The sequence below is a fragment of the Tamandua tetradactyla genome, chromosome 19 (genome assembly GCF_023851605.1).
Source record: "Tamandua tetradactyla isolate mTamTet1 chromosome 19, mTamTet1.pri, whole genome shotgun sequence".
Classification (NCBI taxonomy): Eukaryota; Metazoa; Chordata; class Mammalia; order Pilosa; family Myrmecophagidae; genus Tamandua; species Tamandua tetradactyla.
The window spans coordinates 14,064,295-14,076,912 of NC_135345.1; the positions used below are offsets into that span (position 1 = coordinate 14,064,295).

The following is a 12,618-nucleotide window of genomic DNA, read 5'->3' on the forward strand; positions in this document are numbered from 1 at the left end:
GATAAAATGAACAACTATACATCAATAAATGTGATAAACTAGATGAAATGGACAAATTCTTAGAAACACACAAACTGCCTACATTGGTTCAAGAAGATATAATTCTCAACAAACTAGTATATAAAAGCCCAACAAAGAAAAGCCCAGGACCAAATGGCTTCACAGGACAATTCTACCAAACATTCCAAGAAGACTTAACTCTAATTCTACTCAAATTGTTCAAAAAAGTTGAGGAGACAGGCTCACTCCTCAAATCATTCTAAGAGGCCATCATCCTTATACCAAAGCCAGATAAAGATATCAGAGGAAAAGAAAACTACAAATATCTCTTCTGAATATAGGTACAAAAATTCTCAACAAAATACTATCAAACAAATGCAACAGCATATTAAAATAATTATACACCATGACTGGGAGAGATTCATCCCTGGTATGCAAGAGTGGGTCAATATAAGAAAATTGATTAATGTACCACATTCATGGAATGAAATAAAAATTGTAATCATCTTATTTGTTGCAGAAAGGGCATTTGACAAAAACAGCACCGTTTCTGGATAAAAATGCTTAGAATATGAGGGAGGAAACTTCCTCAACATTATAAAGGACATATATGAAAAGCTTACTGCTAACATCCTACTTAATGGTGAAAGACTGAAAGCTTTCCCTCTAAGATCAGGAAAAAGACAAGGATTCCCTCTGTCATCATTGCTTTAAAACAAAAATTTACCAGCTAAAGATTGCATGTAGCTGTATATTAACAGAACACCCTTCAAAATCAAGCTACAAAGAATACCCTTTGTCTTCAACCAATTAGGGTTTGCTTTTAATTGTTTTAGAAGAAGTTCTGGGGTAAGCTGATGCAACTAATCAGAGGCTGAAAAGACAGTAAAATTTTAATATTTTACTGCAATGTCCTTAGCATATGGATTTCATCATCATGGTAAAAAAAAAAAAATTGGATCCCCCCAACACTAGGCCTTATGTCCACTGTATTAGTCAAGATTCTTCAGAGAAACAGAACTGACAGGAAATCATATACATGTGATCATCTCTCTATAGATGATTATGTATATAGGGATATGCCTATGTGTGTGTGTGTGTATGTGCGTGTGTATACATGCATACACACATGCATACACACGTTTGTTTATAAGCAAGAGCTGAGGATTCCAAAGGTCAGAAGAGAAATTTAGACTGAGGATTTCAGCATTGAAATCCTTGCAGACAATTGAGCAAAGACTATTCAACTGCAAAAGAATAGTCTCTTCACCAAATAGTGCTGGGAAACCTAGATCTCCTTTTGCAAAATAAGAATGAGGACACTTACCTCACACCTTAATACAATCATGTTAAAATGGATCAGACCTAAATGTTAGAGCAAGAACTAACAAAACTCCTAGAAGAAAATATAGGGAAGCATCTTCAAGACATTGTGTTAAGCAATGGTTTCTTAGAATTTAAACCAAAGTAGAAGCAACAAAAGAAAAAAATAGATAAATGGGACTTCATCAAAATTGTCTTTGTCTCAAAGGAATTTATTATTAAGGTAAAATGGCAACTTACACAGTGAGAGAAAATATTTGGAAACCATATATCAATAAAGGTTTGAAATCAAGAGAACAAAAGACAAACAAACAAATTAAAAACATGAGCAAAAGAATTGACTAAACATCTCTCCAGAGAAGACAAACAAATGGTTAGAAAGCACATGGAAAGATGTTCAACATCATTTAGCCATCAGGGAAATGCAAAGCAGAACTACCATGAAATACCACTTCTCACCTATTAGTATGGTTTCTATCAAAAAAATAGAAAATATGAAATTTTGGAGAGGATACAGAAAAATAGGAACACTCATTCATTGCCAATGGAAATGTAATATGGTGGAGCCACTGTGGAATATAGTTTGGTTGTTCCTCAGAAAACTGAGCATTGAAATACCATATGACCCGATAATCCCCCTGCTAGGGTTATACCCAAAATAATTATAAGCAGGGACTCGAATGATATTCGCACACTGACATTCATAATGGCATTATTCAAATTGCAAAAAAATAAAAGCAACCCAAGTGCCCCTCTTTCAATGAATGAATAAATACAATGTGATATATACATACAAAAGAATATTATTCAGCCAAAAAAGGAATGAATTCCTGATACGTAGAACAACATGGATGTACCTTAAAGACATCATGTTCAGTGAATGAAGTTAGACACAAAAGAACAAATATTTTATGAACTCATTAATTTGAAATAATTAGCATAAGCAAACTCATTGGGTCAGAATCTAAAGTATAAGTTAACAGAGGACATGATAGGGATAACGGAATGGGAAGTTTGGACTTAAATTATACAGGGTAGAAATGTTATGGAGATGTTTGGTAATGGATTTTGGTGATGGTAGCACAACTTTGGGAGCATATTTAACATCATTGACATTATATATATATATATATAAAAATAAATTTATATATATAAATTATGTTATATGTTTATTATGAATCACACATACATACACACACACACATATATATATATGGCTGTGATTCAAAGGAGAAATTTTAGGCTGTATATATAGTACTAGAATAGACATTTCTAAAAAAAATTCCATGGAACTATACTACACAAGAAGTGAACCCCAAGTTAAATCATGGACCATAATTAATAGTACAATTATAACAATGTGCTATCATTAATTGCAACAAATATTCCACACGAATTCCAGGTGTTAATAATAGGGTGGCATATGAAAATCCTGTCTTTTATGCATGATTGTTCTGTAAACCTACAACTTCTCTAATAAAGAAAAATTTGAGTGTAGATGAGAAGAAAGGCAAAGAGAAAGTGCACTTTGTTGAAGGAAAGGTAGACATCTACATTGTCTGCCAAATATTTCTAGCTCTCTGCTCTCTTGACATATTGTAGGATTGTGCTCACTAGCACACACACACACACACACACACACATATGTATATATATATATATATATATACACCATGTGACCAGTTCTGACAAACGAGTCATGAAAGGAATTGAGGCATTTCACTTCCGGGATTCAACATTTAATCATCAGTGCCTTTAGAGCCCTTTTATTCCTTTTCCATGGCATTTGCCAATAATCAAGATTGTGGCTGCTTCACCATTCTGGATCCTATAAGCAGGAGACTTGAAGCAGAGGCCCCAGCTTATAACATAGTGTGAGTGAGAAATAATTCTTAGTTTTTATAAACCATTAAGGTTTGGGACTTATTTGTTACCTCAGAATTACTAAGCCATCCTGACTGATTAAGAAATGAAAATAAAGTACAGAGTAACTACTGTGACACTTAAAGTCAAAGAAGACTTTATTTTTAAAATTGGAAAGCAGAAAAACTTCATTTTTATGAATGTGAGCATATTAACTCAAAGATTTTGATTGTGTGCTCTGAAGAGTCAATGACTCTCCCCAGGGCTGAGACCAGCCAACACTAGGCACTATGGTAACAGTGATTTGCAGAACCAGCTCATTGCATCAACATATCACTTAGGAATCCAATCCTCATCCTCCTAGATCATCCACCATTGAATGGTTCTTCCCACATACCTCTCTGTGTAGTCCCTAAGCTCTGTTCACCTACCCTTTCCAAAACTTACTTTTCCTCTGAACACTTTGTAATTCAGTGCCTTTAACTTCTAGCTTACCTGACACTTGGGCATCTTGGGAATGTACTTCAACCGTGGCAGCTCTCAGAAGTGGGATGTTTTATTCATCTTACCCCTTAAACTACTGGTCATGAAGCTGGGGTAGATATCTTCCTCACCATCCATTGCTGTTTGTGAATTCTCTCTTCTTCCCCTTCAAAAACTCTATCTCATTTGAAGTGAGTATCCTAAGACTTTGCTATCATTTACCCCTACTCTTTTGCTGCCATCTTGTCATCTTCTTGGTTATTGTCCTTCACCCATTAGATTTCAATGTTGGCTCACTCTTTCCCTCATTTCTACTTTTGTCCCCATCCATGTCAATTTTCACATTCAGGTATATATTCATCCAGTATGCTGGATCATTATAGATAGGTAGATCAGTGATCACAGTCAACCCAAGATTATCCCATTTGCCACTTTGTTAGTGGCACTCTCAAAAAGTTCCTGCTTAGAAATAAACATGGGCATGCTATATAATGATGATTTCTTCCTGCTTTCCACTGGAACTTACCCCCATATGATAGTGTGACTTTGCTTCCATCAGTAATTGCTCCACTTCTAAAATACTGATTTGAAACATCGTACTCTGACCATCACTTCTTAACCTTTCAAATCAGTTGGCCAAGTATTCCTACTCCACCATTTTTTCACCATCTGTCACCTCTCTCATCTTTACACTCTTAATCCTATATAGAACACTTTTATTTAACTTCCTCTTATCACTTCTATTATGTTTCCCTCTTGAAATCCAGCTTTGGTTCAACCCAACTATCTCATAAGTTCAATTCTCCACTGAAACAATTAAACATTGCCAGAGATGATAATAATAATAATGGAAGCAATTATTATTATAGCAATAACTTACAAATTATTTACTATGTGTCAGACATTGCCCTCAGTTATTTACCTTAACTCGTTAATTCTCACAACAACACTATGAGGCAAGTACTATTACAATCTTCATTTTACAAAACTCAGATGATAAGGTAGGTTACGTAACTTCCCCAAGTCCACGCATATAATAATTAACAGGACCAGGCATCAAACACAGGCATTCTCATGATAAAAATGTGTTCTTAACCACTTTTTGGTGAATGACTATTTGATCATGCTAGCAGGACTCTCATCAGCCTTGGGACACAAATCTCAAATGCCAAATAATCAGCCCTCATTTCCATAGGAAATGTATTGTCACAATCTCTGAAACAAATTGTTCACATATTTTCCTTTCTTCTGAATCTCCAGAATTCTTCCTCCCACACTCTTAGTTAATGACCTCGCTTCCTTTTACTTGGAAAAATAGATTGAAACCAATTTAAATCCCTTATATGCCCACCATAAATTCCACTGTACCCAAGTACACTGACTTCTTTATTTTTATTTTTGCAATATTTACACCACTCTCTAACACCAGTGCTACACTTGAGCACTTGATCCCATCTCCTTTTAGCTCTTCAAGGACTTACTACTGACCTTTTCTTTCCTGCATTATTATCACTACTTCCCAATTCAGTGGTCATTTCCATTAATATGCGAACTTAATATCCCCCAACTTTAGTAATTTTGAACCCAATTTATCTTTTTTTATAAAACTCCTTAAAAGAAATATTTATATTCACTGACTTGGATTAGGGTTCACAGAATGGGACTACAAGAGGAAGATTTGAGTGAAAGTGAGTTATTAGGAAGTGTTCATCAGTCAAACTCCTGCAGAGGTTAAAGTTAGCTTAATCCTCCAAGGAGCAATAGAGGTAATGCAAATCACAACTGGGAGTTTGTGAAATGGTACGGGTGGGGGGTGGGCAATGAATCTGGGTGTTTATTTCTCATCACCCATCAGTCATTGAATAAAGGCTGCCCCCTGGGAGACAAAAGCTCCTAGGCACTGCTGGCTCCTCAGTAAGCTCAGCAATATGGATTCTAGGCTGAGGGCAGCCCTCTGGAAAAGAGACATATGTGCTACCTGTTGGGAGAAAAGCACTTGGGCCACCTATGTGGTTATAGGCAAAGCAGGGAAGGCAACTCCTACACTAGTGGTCTCTGTCTTCTCTCCTCCCTTTCTCTGACACTCCACCCTAATGAAGTGAGCTTTTTCTCCACATTACTCCATTGAAACAGTTTCTAGCAAAGGTCATAAGTGATGTACACCTTATCAAGACTATCAGTCAGATTTCAGTTCTCATCCTACTGCATCACTTCAGCAATGTTTGATAAAGGTCTTAAAACAATGTCTTCTCTTGATTTCCATGATGTCACATTTAAATGGTTTTGGGTTATCTCACTGGCCATGCCTTCACAGTCTCCCTAGTTGACTCCTGACTCTTTTCTCCATTTGTCAGTGTTGGAGTGATCCAATTCTTCTCTTTTCTACATGTACTTTCTATTTGATCTCATCCATTCTCTATCCTATCTCTCTACTATTGATTCCCAAATCTTGAATTTCTCTACATACCTAACTGGCTATGTTTAGTTCCTGGCTGCTTAACAGGATAACCAATCCTCCACCTCTCCCCAGTTTCAATTTTATTTCTCCTTCTAAGTTTTCTTCTTCTTAGTAATTGGGTCCAAACACCGCTCAGTAACTCAGAGCTGAATTGTAGTAAATATACTTGATTCCTCCATGTAATTCATTAGAAGCCCTCCAAAATAGATCCAAGTCTAACTGCTTTTCATCATCAACACCCCTAGAACCCTGTTCTAAGCCATCATTTCTCACCTGCCTATTGCAACTGCTTCCTAATTGGTCTCCTGGCCTCCCAAACCCTCCCGGGTAGTCCACTCTGTCCATGCAAAAGCCAGAGTGAGGATATTAAATCAGACAAGGGCATTCCCCTGCCTAAAATCTTCTAATGGCTTCCCAATGTTCTTGGAGGAAAATCCAGCTTCCTTATCATTCCTCATACCCTCCTTACCTGACCTCTTTGATTTTATTTTCTTGTTCATTTTTCCTTCACTTACTCTGCTTCACTCATACCACCTTGACTCTTCTTCAAATATTCCAAGCTAGTTCTTACCTCACAGTCTTTCAGTCTTTGCATTCACAATTTCCATGCTTGGAATGCTCTCGCCTTAGATCTTTGCAGATCCAGCTACTTATCTTGCAAATCTCTTCTCAATATCATCTTTTCAGGAGGCCCACCTCCACTACCTTATCTGAAATAGACTTCTAGCACCACTGATACCACCACCAACACCTTCTCACCATCATGCCACCACCACCCTCACTGCCATCCCCACCAGAACCATCACCACCCCAACTGCCACCACCACTCCCCCACCGCATTTCCCCATCACTACCCCCAACCACTGCTTCTACAACCACCCTGCCCCCAATGCCATCATAATCACCTCTACCACCCAACCATGCCACACCACAGTACCTCTACTTTTGCAATCTCACCTCCCCAACTCCCACCGTACCCCACCACCCTCACCACAGCTACCTCCACAACCACCATCCTCATCACCTCCATCACCTCAACTGCTACCACCATCACCACCACGCTCACTCACCCCAATCCTACTCTCACAGCCTCCCTACTTCCACCACCCCAACCCTACCACTTCCTACCCTCACCACTACCCACCTCCATTACCGCCCTACCATCCTTAACCCTCAACAACACTACCAACAGCCCCTTACTTTCTGTCCCCCCAGCGCTCACTATCCCCCTACCTTGCTGTAATTTTCTTCCTAGCACCTTGGCCTACTTGACATTATACTGTGTGCCATGTACTGGTTTAGTGTTGTCTGTCTCTTCTTCTGTAATACAGGTTCCTTGACCACAAGGAGTTAGTCATGGCTTTATCTTCAGTGTCTAGACTATAAGCATAAAATTGTATAGATTGAGTACCTGTTGAAAGAACCACCAGTGAGGCACTGGAAAGAGATGGGCTGACACTGGAGAAACATCCTGTGGGACGCAAGAAAGAAATTGAAGAAAGAACCCAGTAAAGAGCTGAAGTTACTTAGGGAAAGGGAAATCTCTTCATTTGGATGCTGAAAATTAGGAGGCAGTATGGGGGCAGGCAGAGCAGTTGAGAGATTTCAGGTTTGACATGCTTAAATTTCTCAATGAAATTGGAGGAACCTTAAACTTTTTTCCACTTCAGCCTCAGACAAGCTCATTAAACATAATTTTGGGAATTTCTACAGTCTCTAATGATTTCATTTGAGAATATTGTCTTATGAGCTTATCAATTAATCCATTGTGTCTCATTCTTATTCAATTATTAAATAATTTATGCCATTTTATGTGCTGGTAACTAGAGATCTGGAGGGTAAATATGGTTCCTGAATGCGGCCTAGTGATATCACATGCTGAAGCCTTCCTTGGAAGTAGCATGATGAAAGCATCCCCAGGACACCCCTCTCAGAGCCTTACATCCTGACACTGGCAGAGCCATTCACTGATTATCACATTTAATCATTGTTATAGATTAAGTCACCCCCCTACAATGGAAGGTTGGAGTCCTAATCCCCGTTCCCATGGGTTTTTTGTACTCATTTGTAAATATGATCCTTGATGATCCTGTTAAGATGTGGCCAAACTGAATCATGAGAGGCCCTAATTCACTATGACTGGAGTCCTTATTACACAGAGGAAACATGGACACAGGGGGAGGACACAGTAAGAGCAGAAGAAGGCAGATGACCATGGGACAGAGGAAGAGAGGGACACCACCCAAGAATGCTACAGAATTCAGATAAAAAAGGATCCCATTGTCACCTTGATTTTAGAATACTAGCCTCCAAAAACTGTGAGATAATTAATTACTGCTGTTTAAACCAATAAGTCTGTGTTATTTGTTACAGCCACCCTGGTGAATCGAGTCAATGCCAGAAGAATCAACACATTTTAGAGGGAAGAATTTTAGACAGTGAGCTGAAAGTCCATCTCTGGTGGCTAAGTGACCTCAGAGTCTGCACTAGAAACTCCTAGTTTCTGAGCCTTAAGTTCTGTGGGTCTAAACTTGAGACAGGATAAGCAAACCTCCATGGTTCCTTTTGACTTGGGATCCTGAGAACTCTATGACATGGTCACAATTCTGTGTGGTCATACACTTTTTACAGAAGGCGAAGCTGAGGCTCAGAGAGGTGAGGCACCTTATCCAAAGCAAGATAGCTTTGGACAGTCAAGCCTAACCCCCAGACCTGTCCAGTTCAGAAGCCAGGTTCCTTGCCCACCTGCCACTCAGCACATCTTGTAGTGTCCCAGGGAGCCCTGTGGACAGTTCTAAAAGAACACAGAGTTTTGAGTTCCAGGCCAGGCCTGTGGCTCATGTGGAGACTGTCCTCCTTCGGCTTAGTTTCTATACCAACTTGCTTGATCTTTCCTCTTGGATCTGCCAATTCCTCATTCCATACAGGACACCATGCCCCACTTCATAGTGATTGGTTCTGGGGCTTATGTAAAAATGGTCAAATGATCTGGTGAACCAAGAAGAGAAAGGCAGGGGAAGGCTCAAGAGGGAAGATGAATATTCCTGAGTTAATACAGTGCAGGTTTAGATTCAAGGCCTTTGGTACTGATGGAAGCAGGCAGTGTGAGTGGGAAAGGTCATTCTCCCCAGCAGAGCCTCAGTTTCCTCCCTGTAAATAGGGAAAATAATACCTATTTGTCTTCATGTTCTGGGGCTGCCTAATAAAGTACCACAAACTGTGTAGCTTAAAACAACAGAAATATATTCTCTCACTGTTCTGAAGGTTAGTAGTCCAAAATCTGTAAGAGAGAATCTTTGCCCGTTCCTAGTTCCGGGTGCTTTACCAGCAATCTCTGGGCTCCAGGCTCTGCCTCCATAGTCACATGGTCATCTTTTGAGTACTTCTCTATATAACTCTGCTCCTCTTTTTATAAGGGCACCAGTCATAATGGAGTAGGGCCCATCCTAATTCAGTTTGGCCTCAGCTGAAATAATCACTCTTCAAAGTCCCTATTTCCAAATAAGATCACATTCACAGGACTGGGAGTTAGGACTTCAGCATGTCTTTTTAGGGGATGCAATTCAACCTATAATACCATCTCACAAAACTGCAATATGAATCACAGAAAAGAGCTGGCACAGTGCTAACATAGTATCTGACATCTACTAGATGTCATATAAATGGCAGTGCTTTTCTTCCTTCTAAACTGAGCAAAAGCACATTCCAGTGGGGATGAGGGGAGGAAGAGCTAGTTATTTGTTGTCTTGAGAAAAGGGACATCTTCAGAAAAATGGCAGTGGCTTCTAAGTGCACAGAACCTCTCACTGACATCTGCCACCAAAGCCTGATAGGGTATACCCCATAACCCAGGCAGGTAAGGCTGCGGCCATGGTGATGAAGATAAACATTCAGTCTGGCTCTGGCCAGCCAGGACACAGGAGACGCAGTTAATATCTCTTTGTATGGAATGAAAATGAAGCTGAAGCTGCTACTTTGGAGAAAGTCATGGGATAACCAATAGCCTCAGACTATCCCTAAATCTCAGTGTGTCTGGAATTAAATCACTTGTCTTCAGTAGATCTTTGTTCATCTGTAAAAATGGTATTCTAAAACCTTACTCAAAGTTTTGTTTCAAACATTAAGTTAGGTTAAGCATATAAAATTACCTAGTTGGCACCTGACCCTTACGAATTCCTTATGGAATGCTAATTCTTTTCTTCCCTTTCTGTTACTTTTAATAAGATAAGAACAATAACTATAACATTAGCAAAAGCAATAGCAGTCAGTGCTCCCCATGCACACATGTATGTGTAATTCCCAGTCTCCACTGTGTTAGTTTCCTATTGTTGCTGTAACAAATTACCACAAACTTTTAAAACAATGCAAAAAACTTATTATCTTATTATCTTACAAATAAACTTATTATCTTATAGTTCTGGAGCTCAGAAGTCTAAATGGGTCAGCATCCTGCTGTATCCCTTCTGGAGACAGAAGGAAAGAATCCATCCATGTTCTTGCCCCTTGCAGCTTCTAGAGGCATCTTGTTCCTGACTAGTAGCTCTATCACTCTTACCTCGGCTTCCTCTGTCACATCGCCTCTAACTGTGACCTTCATGCCTTTCTCTTGTTGAGCCCACCAGGATAATCTCCCATTTCAGGATCATTAAATTCATAGCATCTGCAGAGTTCCTTTCGCCATATAAGGTAATATCTCTGACACATCCAGGTGTTAGATAATGGATATCTTTGAGGGGCCATTGTTCTGCCAACCACATCCACTCAGGTTAAAGGGTGACTATTACCATTACTCCCATTTTAAAGGTTTAAAAGTGTAATAATATGAACACAGCTCAGAAACATCAAAAAAATTTACCAAAGGTCACACACTTATAAGAGGAAGAGCGAGGATTCAAACTTCACTGTTTGACTCTGCAGCAGATGCGCTTTCCATAGAATGTACATCAAGATACTCAGTAAATACTGCTTCTAAATCCAAGAGCATTGAATTGAATGATCCTTCAGCTTTGCCTTGTATCTAACCATCTATAACTTTTTGTTCAGGGAAAAAACAAAAGGCCCAACTACAGACAGTTTCAGCTATTGTTGGTTCTTCTTATCTGGCTATAAACTGAAAAGAGGACATGAAAGTGTCCTGGGGCATCTGCAGATGGAAAGAGGGTGAGGTGCAGTGAGCATTTGCTAATTTTTTTAATACAAGACAAGTTCTGTTCATTTATATACCAACTTGGAATAGTACATGCAAAATCTGCTTAATATCCTGAGATATTCCCCACTGGGCTCTTCTCCTAGCAGCTCAACAATCAAAGTCAATGAAATCACTTTGGCATTTTGCTAATTGAGCCAAAAAGGATATAGCTGGTCTTGAAAAACCCTAAGATGAAGTAATTGGTTTCTCTATCAGTACACAGAAAGAAGAATCACAGATTGTTAAAGCTGCAAATAAACTTTCTATTATAGGTAAGGGACCTGTGGCCTGGAATTGGCTATCCCACATTACCCAGCTGCTAGAGACTGAGCTGGGTCCCACAGGCAGGTCTCCTGGATGCTGCTCCAGGATTCTGCCCATGGGGTCATAGGCTTTTGGAAATTTGATCACAACTGAGTGGTTTCTCCCAGAGAATGCAGCAGCCAGGGATGAACCAACATAATGTACACACATGACACCATTTGCTCAAGGTAAGGAACTAACTGCTATGGAGTCCAAAGTCCGTGTGTAGCTGGGTTTGAGGCTAAACCAGCAGTGTCTTAGGGCATGTGCCCTCAAAAGGAACAGACTCACTCTGCACCATTCACACACCATCTGATCATGCACAAGTCCACCCAGCTCTCAAGGGCATTGTCCTCTTTCTTTTCAATTATAAAAGTAGTAGACCATGATTAAAAATTATTTGAGAATTTTTTTAAAAAGGAAAATAAAAATAGCCCAGGCACTTCCCCCAAAACAAGCAAACAGAAGAAAAAACAAACAGACAAACAAAAGTTCAACAAATGGTGCTGCAATAATGGGATACTCACACAGAAAAAGAATGAAATGTGACCCCCACCGTATAGCATACAAAAAAATAAAAATAATCATCCATCAATCCCTATTAATATAATGGGGGATTTCCTTCCAACATTTTTCCCTTTTATGTCTGTTATTAGTTCTTAGGGTAGTAAGCCCTTTGCAATTACATAACAATAATAAAATATCATTGTGGGCCCACAAAGTTGACCCTGAACCCCTAGCCTGTAGGAAAGGATATGAGTCCAAGTGCTCTTTGGCCTGACCATAGTGATTTGTCCAAGGATGGCCACTTGAGCCAAGCCCAGTCAATAGGAGACCTCTCAGGATTTCTGGTAAAGCCACTGGGGAAGGTGCCATTTCTCTGAAGCATGAGTTCTCAATACCAGGTTACCTTGGAGCTACTATGAGACTCTTGCTCAGAGAAATGAAAGTCTGCCTTAAAGTAAAGCCAACAAAGCCAAGCAGAACCTGAGATGGAGAG

General features: G+C 39.4%; 1 long non-coding RNA gene across 14 annotated transcripts in view; it reads right to left on the reverse strand.

The window, feature by feature from the left end:
- The window catches only part of LOC143663041 (uncharacterized), a 286,695-nt gene that overhangs the window by 218,708 nt on the left and 55,369 nt on the right, over window positions 1-12,618 (reverse strand). The window contains exon 1 of one of the 14 annotated variants that reach the window (XR_013165732.1): window positions 6,699-6,921. The exons of the other annotated variants lie outside the window; for them this stretch is intronic. This is a non-coding gene — a long non-coding RNA (uncharacterized LOC143663041). Of the gene's footprint in view, window positions 1-6,698; window positions 6,922-12,618 lie in introns of those variants that run through there. 14 annotated transcript variants of the gene reach the window in all.